We start from the raw sequence: 9606 nt of genomic DNA, 5'->3' as shown, positions 1-9606 counted from the left end.
GCAAAACGTTAAGATCGACAAGGAAACCAGAGATGAAAAAACACGAGCCAGGCCTCAAAAAGCGCAGAAGGGTGATTTTTTGCTTAAGGCAAAAAGATAGCGGTAGGTGGAGGGCGGGGCCGTAGACCAGCTGTGCTGTGTTGCGGCCCCTCGCGGCAGAAACTTGAGAAGGGGGGAGTCTCCCAGATTTATTAGAAAATGCGCGGCAGCAACCTGCACCCCTTCGGGCAGCGCAGGGGCCGGGCGATGCCGGGCGGAATCGGAAGCAGGGTGGCGTCACGCCCCCGCGGGGCGGAAGCGCAGAACGCGGTGACGCCATCAGCGAGCGCCCGCAGGTCGGCGGCGCGGCTGCGCTGGAAGAACTGTGCGGCTGTGTTTGCCGCGAGCAGGCCACACAGCTTCTAGCTGCCGGCTCTTCGCTCGGTGCTGGCGGCGGGGGGGCCGCAGTCCCGGCTCTCGCGGTGCCTAGGCCAGCGGCGGAGCGGGTCCCAGGAGAGAGGGACTCAGGTAAGCGAGAACTCGGACGGCCCCGTGGCAGATGACTGGCGGACCGGGGTCCCGACCGGCCATTCGCGGCTTGCCAGCTCAGCGGCCGGGCTGGGGCTCTTCCTCCCCCACACCCTGTGGCGCGGGCAGGAGCGTCTCGCCGGGCATTGCGTGGCTGGTGGGAACGCTCGAGGCGCCGGTCCCGAGGGATCGCTGCCCTTTTTTTTTTTTTTTCTTTCCCCCTCCAGCTGGAGCTCTGCAACGCAGGCTCGAAAAAGCTGGCGCTCGCGGCCGCCCCTCCCCAAAGCAGGGACGGATTTGGGAGGAACAGTGCAGTTAAGGCTTTGGCGCCCGTCGCCTTGCAAGTGGAGGCCCTTTACGCGATCGTATTGCTCTGCCTGGGTTCCTTCCCCATGCTTATGGGACCCTTTCTAGGGGATGGGAATGTCACATTTGGATCTTGTGCTGAGAAGCGGCTTTTTCCTGTCTTTGCTGCGTGGTACCTGTGCCCGTTCCACTGTACGGCCGCTGTGTTGGGGCACAAGAGGTGCGGAGATGCTTGGTACTTAGAGCTGAATTGAAATCCTAGCCTACCAATTTGGTAGTAATATTTTTAATTCGCTGCATGTAAAGTGAAGCTTTCTTACACCTACATAAATTAGTTGGCAGAATTTTATGATACGATTTGGGAACCTAGCTAAACTACGTCTAAAGATATCCAGGATATTTGATGCTAAGCCCTAATTATGGTTTTTGCCTTTTCTCCAGAATAGCCAAGGTGGGTATGGAGAAGGGTACCCCGCCAGGATCTTAACTGCCGTCGTTCCTTTGGTTGGACAGTCTTAGGAAGAAATAAGACGCTCTTAGTCACCCAGATGTCTCATGCTTATTGACAAAATAGGATCATTGAGGGATCATTTAAAACACTTTGCTCTTCACTCAAGGTAACATTTGCCCAGAAAGCAATTCTTAGGAGAAAAGCTGGGAGAGGTTTCATTTCCACCTTGGCCTGTTTTAGAAGGAATCCTCTGCACTTATTTTTAAGATCTCACTCTTTTTAAAACATTTCTCGTTCTTTGAGAGTACACAGAGAAACTGGGCAAGGTACTCTCTGTAATCCCAGCTCTTGGGTGACCGAGGCAGAAGTGAGAGTCCTCCCTCGCTCTCCTCCCCATTGTTTTTCATGAGCTTAATCACCCAGGTGTCTCATTTGTTGATAAAAATATCAGTGAAGGATGATTTACTTTACTCAAGATAGCCAGACAAAGAAAAAAAAAATGTGCGGTGAGAAAATGCAGGAGCTGGAATTCTTTTACTGGTTGTTACAATTCTAATTTGAGAAGTTGCTTTTCTCTGTAGTGGATAGAGAATATTCACCACTCTGCAGTGTAATTGACCCCGAGATAAGGAAGTGTTGGGGGAGGAGGGAAGGAGACGCAGTGACTTAAATAGAACCTGCTCTTACAGGCAGATGAAGGGTACACTCTGCCTCTCCGGGGCATGGTGATGGCTGCAGTGCAGTATATAGTTAAGTGCAGTTTTCAATGTCTTTGACACCGACTTGTCTATTTGGACTTTAAAGATATATGTAGAACACTCTCAGGGTCATCAAATTCAAATTTCCTGAAACCTACCTGGCATTAGAATCAGTTAAGTGATCAGAATAAAAAGGCTAGGTGTAGTGATTACAGCCCTAGCTACTCAAGAGGCTGAGCAGGAGTGCTTGAGGCTAGCCTGGACAATGTATAGAGCCCCTGAGTCAAAAAGCAGAACCTCAAATCCCTGGAGCCTACCTCAGTTCTGAGGTGGGACCTGGATATTTGTGTTTTTGTTTTTCTCAAGAGCTCAGGGTGTAGCGCTTTGTTAGAGAGCTTGCCTAGCATTCATGAATTCCTGGGTTCAATAACAAAACAAAAAGCCTCCCTGGTGATGCTTATCATGGCGTGAAAACAGTTGTAAATGAGGTTTCGCATTTAGTTTAACCCATGAAGATGTTTATTTTTCTTTATATTTTTCTACTTTTTTTTTTTTGAAGGGGTGGAATCGGGGATTGAACTCAGGCCCTTGTGCTTGCCAGGCAAGTGCTTATTCTACTGAGCCTTTTCCCCGGCCTTATTTTCCTACTTTTCCTGCCCTTGTCTACTTGAATCAAAGCTTCTATTTCAAGTGTTACAGTGTTTTGGGCCCAGAAAGCGGGTGGGTGGCCTTTTAGGTAGTAGCGCTGTGTAATTTTGTTTTTGTAGTTTAAGCAGTTGAATTTAACACTTGAAGAGGTGACTGGTGAAAGCAGTAGTACATATTACATTGAAACATCTTGTTGGCAGAATAGTATAAAGATATAATTGAAGGACTGGTGAGATAGCTCAGGCTGCTAAGGTATTTTACTACTACCAAGTGCCAGTTTAGGCAGGCACAGGGACCGGGTTCAATCCCTGGCACCAATGTGCCTCCCGCCCCCACCCCCTCCCATGTGCTGAGCCCACCACCAAGACCTGGTGAGGTGGCGCAGGCCTGTAGTCCCAGCACTGGGGAGGCTGAAAACAGGAGGATCACTTTGAGTCTGAGCTGTGTAGTGAGACCCTGTACAAGATTCTATAAATCTGTGATTTAATGCTAAGCCTTCAAAAACTGGAAAACTCAGATTTAAGAATATTTGCAATTCTGGTGTATTGTAAACCAGAGCTGCATAGACAGGCTTTACCCCTTCCCTCTGTTCTGGTTTGTGGGACTACTTTGAAGTAGTAGCCAGCATCCTGTGGAGCTCAGTTTGAGGCCTGGGCTTTATGCTTCTCTCATGGTGGTATGACCATCTGCTAACTGGAGTTGCACTATCTATCCAACAGTAGACCCCTTTCCCCCAATCTTTTTCCCTTGTATTCTATATAAATCACACCACTTCCTTAAGCTTTGTTTCCTGTAGACATTTCTGGAGGCTGAAAATTCTCAAGATTGACTTAATCTGCTACTTTCTTCCAGTGTGTGGTTCTTTCCTCCCCCTCCTCCCCTCAGTGGGGCTGAGGGTGGTGGCAGGAAGCCAGGGCTTTGCTGCTGAGCTGTGTCCCAGCCTTTTGACTCTCTCAGACATTGAGTTGCCCCTGCTGTTACAATTTAGCAGCTTCCTAACATGTTTCCTTTCCTCCTGATATGTTTCCTTTGGTGTGGTCTTCTAGCTGTTCTCCACTCTACAGAAGTAGTGACCTTTTCAAGAATACAAATCAAATCTTGTAGTTCCTATTTTTGTTCCTTATGTGAAGCAGCAGTTCCTCCTAAGAGATACTGAAGCCACTGCCCCCCCCCCTCCACCTTTGGTGTGCTAGGGATTGAATCCATGGGCTACAGAATTGTATCCCTAGCTCTTTTTTTTTTGGCGGCACCAGGGATTAAACTCAGGGCCTTGCGCTTGCCAGGCAAGTGCTTATTCTATTGAGCTATTTCCCTGGCCCCCTAGCTCAGGCTGGGCTTGAACTTTTGATCCTCCTGCTTTAGCTTCCCAGATTCTTCTGTTTTAGCTTCCCAGAGTGCAGAGATTACAGATGGAAAATACCACCACACTCAGCCTATTCCTTATAACTTTCTCATTCTTTGTCTCAGTTGAAAAATAATAATGTGTGAGGTGACTTTCCTGACCCTTTTGCAGGTTATTTCTATGACTGAATTTTATCTTTTTAATGTGTATCAGGTTTGTTAATACTAGTTGGCAAATGAGTCTCCTACTAAATAGTTGGAAAGTTTGGTGCCCTTCTGGTAGAAATTCTAATATTTTTTTTTAATTTTTTTTTATTTATTCATTTAGTGTGTGTGTGTGTGTGTGTGTGTGTGTGTGTGTGGCCAGCTCAGCCCACCAGGGGGCGGGGATGGCTGGCATGTGGTGCTGGGGGATTGAACCGTGGTTCCTGTGCTTTGCCAAGCTTGTTCCAAGTAGGTGCTTTAGACCACTGAGCCATCTCTCCAGCCCCTCTAATATTTATTGAACAAGAAATTTAATAGATGTATACTACAATTTTGATTTGTCTACCATTTTTCCTTTTCGGATGTGAGGCATAAATGCAGGGCATCATGAATGCTTGTAAGCACTCTCCACTGGGCCACATCCCAGCACTAATTTCATTTTTCTTCTCACTCATTCTACTTGCCTGTTTGATTGTTTGAGACAAGGTCTCACTATTAAGTCAAGGCTGACTTATAACATAGCCCAAGCTGGGTTTAAACTTACAATCCTCCTACCTTAGACTGGTGAGTGCTGGGATTACAGTAAGTCCCTGATTTACCAACAGGTTCCACTGGGGAGAATTTTTGTAAATTGGGTTTGTTTTGAGCTGACAAGGTAAGTCTTATACAGTATACCTGTGAAAGTTTGCAGCTCATGTAGGCCAGAAACTGAATATACAGGAAGTCACAGTCATGCCCAGCTGCCTGGCTGAGTTGGTGTGTCTGTCTTTCTCCTTCCCTGCCTCCTCCTCTCCCTTCCTCCTTTCCTCCTCTCCCTCACAGGGGATTGCATCTAGGGCTTTTGTACTGAGGTACATCCTTCGTCCTTTTTTAAAATAAAATTTAAGATTGTCTTGTTAAGTCACTGAGTTGTCTAGGCTGGGCTGGAATTTATGATCTTCCTGCCTTTGTTTCCCAGACTACTGAGATTAATAGATGTGGACCACCATACCTAGCCTCTAGGTGATTTTGTAAAAATTAATTAGTTGATTGATTGATTGATTGATTGATTGATTGATTTTTTGTTCCTCGAATGCCTTCAGGGCACTCTCCAGCGGGAGAGGTGTGAGGTTCGAACTCCAGGAACCTGAGGCTGACAGCTTTGTGGAAACAGCCACTTAAAGGCCTGAGCTAGGGCCAGGCCCCCTGATTTATTTATTTTGTCTTTTTAAAAAATGTATGTATTTAGTACAGTGTCTCACTATGCAGCTTGAACTCATAGTGATCCTCCTATTTTCACCCTCCTTGACGCTGGGATTACAGGCATGTGCCACTACACCTTGTCTTTGTTGCTGGCTCAGCGCACCAGGGGCAGGGTTAGTGCAGCATGTGGTGCTGGGGATTGAACCCCAGTTCCTGTACTTGCCTAAGCAAGCACTTAGTCCGCTGAACTATCTTGCTAGCCCTATTTATTTTGTCTTTTTGAGACAAAATCTCACTATGCAGTTTATGCTGGCCTTGAGCTCACTTTGTAGCACAGGCTGATCTTAAAATCTCAACGATCCTCCTCTGCTTCAGCCTCCCGAGTGCTGGGATTCTAGGATTTGCCATGCTAGACCTTTTTTAAAAAATTTTAAATTCGGGTTTGAATTTAGGTCCTTCACACTGAGCTACATTTCCAGTTTTGTTGTTGCTGTTATTTTTAAGACAGAGTTCTACTAAGTTCCTTAGGCTGGGCTCAAACTTGTGATCCTCTTGCTTCAGCCTCCCGCAGTGCTAGGATTACAGGCGTGTGCTACTATGCTCTGCCAGGTGTTTGACAGATGTAGACAATCACTTTCCCCATTTATTGTTTTTCCTCTAATTTATTTTTTCTAATTTTAAAATTTTATTTATTTATTACAGGGTCTACGCAGTTCAGACTTGTAGTGATCCTCCCGTCTCAGCCTCCTCAACGCTGAGATTACAGGCGTACACCACCACACCTGGTTTCAGGGCTGGCACAGTGTGCCTAGTATTCCAGGGCCAATTATGACATACAGTAATGGGAATCAAACTTGGGACCTTGTGATTGCTAGGCAGGTGCTTAGACTGCTGAGTTATCTCTCCAGCTTTCCCTGTAATTTAGAGTATGCCGTGATTCCATTAATTTCTTTTTGTTGCTGATACACAATACCCAATACCCACAGTTGACTCAGTTATAGAGGCTCTAGTCCAGTGGTGGTGAACGTGTGGCACTAGTGCTGCAGTAGGCTCGCAGAGCCCTCGGTCAGCTCTGGCCAAGTCATCAGCAGAGGTTTGACAAATTGTCAGCATGCATACAACAGCAAGGACCACAGTAGTTATACAGAAGCACCTCAAATGGAAACTTTTATCTTTCAATAAAAAGCTATTTGTATCAATGAAAGGCCTGGCATTGTGTTTTCCTTTTAAGATAAGAGATGTTAATATATGAGTTATTTTTTCTAAACTAAAACTTTGGTACTCAAGTTTAATTGTAGTGTTGATACTTTGAAATAAGTAAGTGGGTTTTAAGTTGCAGTTTGCACACTCAGTCTTTTAGAGGTTCACCATCACTATTCTAGTCCATAATCAGCTGGCTCCAAGGCAGGACAGCAGGGCAGACAGGAAACGGAGAGGACCAAGGGAGGAGGAAGGAAGAGCTAAGCCTTCCAGGCCAGACCCTCAGTGACCCACCTCTGACCGGATCCACCTCCCAGCGTCTCATTTAGCTGTAAACTCATCAGTGAACTAATACACTGATGAATATCATGCTCCAGTGATCCAGTCAGCTCCCCAAAGCCCCATCTGTGAGAGCATCTAGATATAAATCATAACACCTTGTCATTTTGTTGCACATCCATAGGTACCTTGGGCAATTTGTGTAATGTGATTCAGCACAGTTAACTGGGTGTACATTTTCTTTTAGACATTTTTCCTCCTAATATTCAAACATACATACATACATACATACAAAATATTTTTCCTTAAAATGGTTCATACATATTACTTTATAACTTGACTTTTAAAAAATTCAACAACATATATAGATGCATTGAATATAAACATGTAAGTTCATGCTAGCCTCAAGACTCCATTAAGGGGGCCGGGGAGATGGCTCAGTAAAAGTGTCTGAGTTCAATCCCCGGTTCCGCCAAAAAACAAAAGAAAAAAAAAGACTCCATTAAAATAATGGAGGGGGTGGGTATGGGGGCGACACCTAGACTCCCAGCGCTCAGGAGGCTCAGGCAGAAAAGAAGAGGTAAGGGATGTTTTCTCAAAAGGCTAAAGATGACAAAGGACAAGAACAAAACAGATAGCAACCCAATTGCGGAAACTGGAAAGCAGGAAAGACAAGTGGTAACTGATTAACAGACTTGAGAAGCTGCTGTAGAAATCTAAACACCTGATGGGGTGCCGGCTTTAGGGTGCCTAGAGAGGTGGGCCTTGTTGGGTCTTTTTGTGGTGATTATCTTTATGGATTTTTCTTGTGGACCCATCAGATTCTGCAGAGAACCTTCAATCATCTGGTGGATAAGGCAGACTGCTTGGGTCTGGGAGATGAATGGGAAAAGTATCAGTCTCAAATTCACTGTGTAATTCTGTCTTCAAACCTGGCCTGGATTTTCAGACCTGTGGGGATGGAGAAGGTTTACATTGTTTCTTAGGCTTTAGGGTGCGCTGAAGAGTAATCCTTGAGGCCTGGCAGATGTCACTGTCTTTTTCTCTTAAATGTATGCACCCCCCCTCCATGTGTACATGGGGACCAGTCTTAGAGAAGCTGAGTGAGACGGTGACTGGAAACACTGTAGCTCCCCTGTGTCCACAGCTGCCCTGCATGCCTGGCCACCCTGGTGGATTTGCTCCAGAAAGTGAAGCTTTGCTTATTTGCCAAGGTAGGAGAAGGGACCTGGGGGTCCAACTAGTGCTTATTCATATTTTTTTAATGAATTTGAAATTAAGACTTTCACACAGCTACATTATCAACTCCTTTCAAGTTTTAAAATTTTGATACAGGAGCTAGGCTAAGTTGCCCAGCTCAAACTTGTTACCCTCTTGTCTCAGCCTCTTAGAGACCTGGGATTACAGGTGTGGGCTGCTCTACCTGATTTATTCAGACTGTCTCACTTTTTAACCCTTTTCCAGCTCCACCCATACGCTTGCCCTCATAGGTATCCTTTGCCTCCAATTTCAAGCCTGTATGAGGTCTTAGAGCTTGCTTCTTGGTTTCCTGGACTATTGGCTTAGATTTTTTTTTTTTTTTTTTTTTAAATTCTGGTTGTTTTGTTTGTTTGTTTGTTTGTTTGTTTTTGGCAGAACTGGGGATTGAACTCAGGCCCTTGCGCTTGCCAGGGAAGCACTTATTCCACTGAGCCATCTCCCTGGCCCCTGGCTTAGATTTCAACTCCCCTTCAGAATACTCCCCCTCACTTTGAACATACTTATTCCATTATTCTTGGAGTGTAGTTTTTACTGTAGTAAGTTCTTTTGTAAACAAATGTAGGCATTCAAGGCTGGTGGTACAGCTCAGTGGTAGACAGCCCTTTCCTACTATGTGTAAGGCCTTGAGTTCTCCAGCACCACACACCAAAAAAGCCAAACCCTTAAATGAAAACATTCACCATATTTTCTGATCACTGTTTGCATTAGAGCTTACTAAATTGTGAAGGGAAATCATGTTAGGCTTTTCACATGTGTCACTTCCTGAAGGTTGTGTGTGCACTGTGCTGGTTCTAGTTTCTTTTATTCACCTGAGAGCCATTGACTGCTTGAGAGTACCCCCTAGAGTCTGTCCTGTGTAATTGGTTGCTGAGCGCTGCTGGCTGGCTACCTGGCCAGAGGTGCTGATGCGATAAGTTGATTACCAACCTCCATCCACTCCACACCCCGCCCCCACCTCCCGTGTGTGCTTACACAGAGCTAAGGTGCCTGCAGTGCACTTTGTTTTTTAAGTTCCTCTTCTAACTCCCCACCCTTGTCCACCAGAAACAGCCACCTTTGGAGGCTAAGGCAGAAAGACTGCAAGTTTGAAGCCACCCTGGGCACCTTCGCAAGACCCTGTGTCAAAATCAAATAAAAAAGACTAGAAAAGGGCTGGCCAGATAGCTCAGCAGTTTAAAGCACCTGCTTAGGCAGGCGCAGGGGTTGGGGGTTCAATCCCTGGCCGGCTGTGCTGGCCCCACCCCCAGGCACGCTGAGACCACAAATGAGACTAGGTGTAGTGGTGCATGCCTGTAATCCCAGTGCTTGGGAGGCTGAAAACAGAGGAATCACTACAAGTGCAGTCTGTGTAGGGAGACCCTGTACTACTACCCAGTAGACACTATACTAAAATACATTAAAAAGGGGGCTGGTGAGATGGCTCAGTGGTCTTGGTCTAAAGCACCTACTTGGAACAAGCTTGGCAAAGCACAGGGACCACGGTTCAATCCCCCAGCACCACATGCCAGCCAGCCCCGCCCCCAGGTGGGC

The 9606-nt window shown here is 46.1% G+C and overlaps 1 protein-coding gene across 8 annotated transcripts in view; it reads left to right on the top strand.

Annotated features, from left to right (window-relative positions):
• Nucleotides 1–335: 335 nt before the first annotated feature.
• Senp5 (SUMO1/sentrin specific peptidase 5) overlaps nucleotides 336–9606 on the top strand; it is a 46605-nt gene continuing 37334 nt past the window's right edge. For 7 of the 8 annotated variants that reach the window (XM_023704744.1, XM_023704743.1, XM_023704746.1 and 4 more), the window contains exon 1: nucleotides 336–507. The gene's annotated coding sequence lies outside the window, so the exon portion shown is untranslated. Of the gene's footprint in view, nucleotides 508–7963; nucleotides 8031–9606 lie in introns of all 8 variants that reach the window. The other variant, XM_023704742.1, reaches the window with a different exon arrangement.

The sequence above is a fragment of the Octodon degus genome, unplaced genomic scaffold (genome assembly GCF_000260255.1).
Source record: "Octodon degus isolate 3935 unplaced genomic scaffold, OctDeg1.0 scaffold00203, whole genome shotgun sequence".
NCBI lineage: Eukaryota > Metazoa > Chordata > Mammalia > Rodentia > Octodontidae > Octodon > Octodon degus.
Note: the sequence above shows the minus strand (reverse complement) of the source record. Positions and strands in the feature narration are given on the sequence as shown.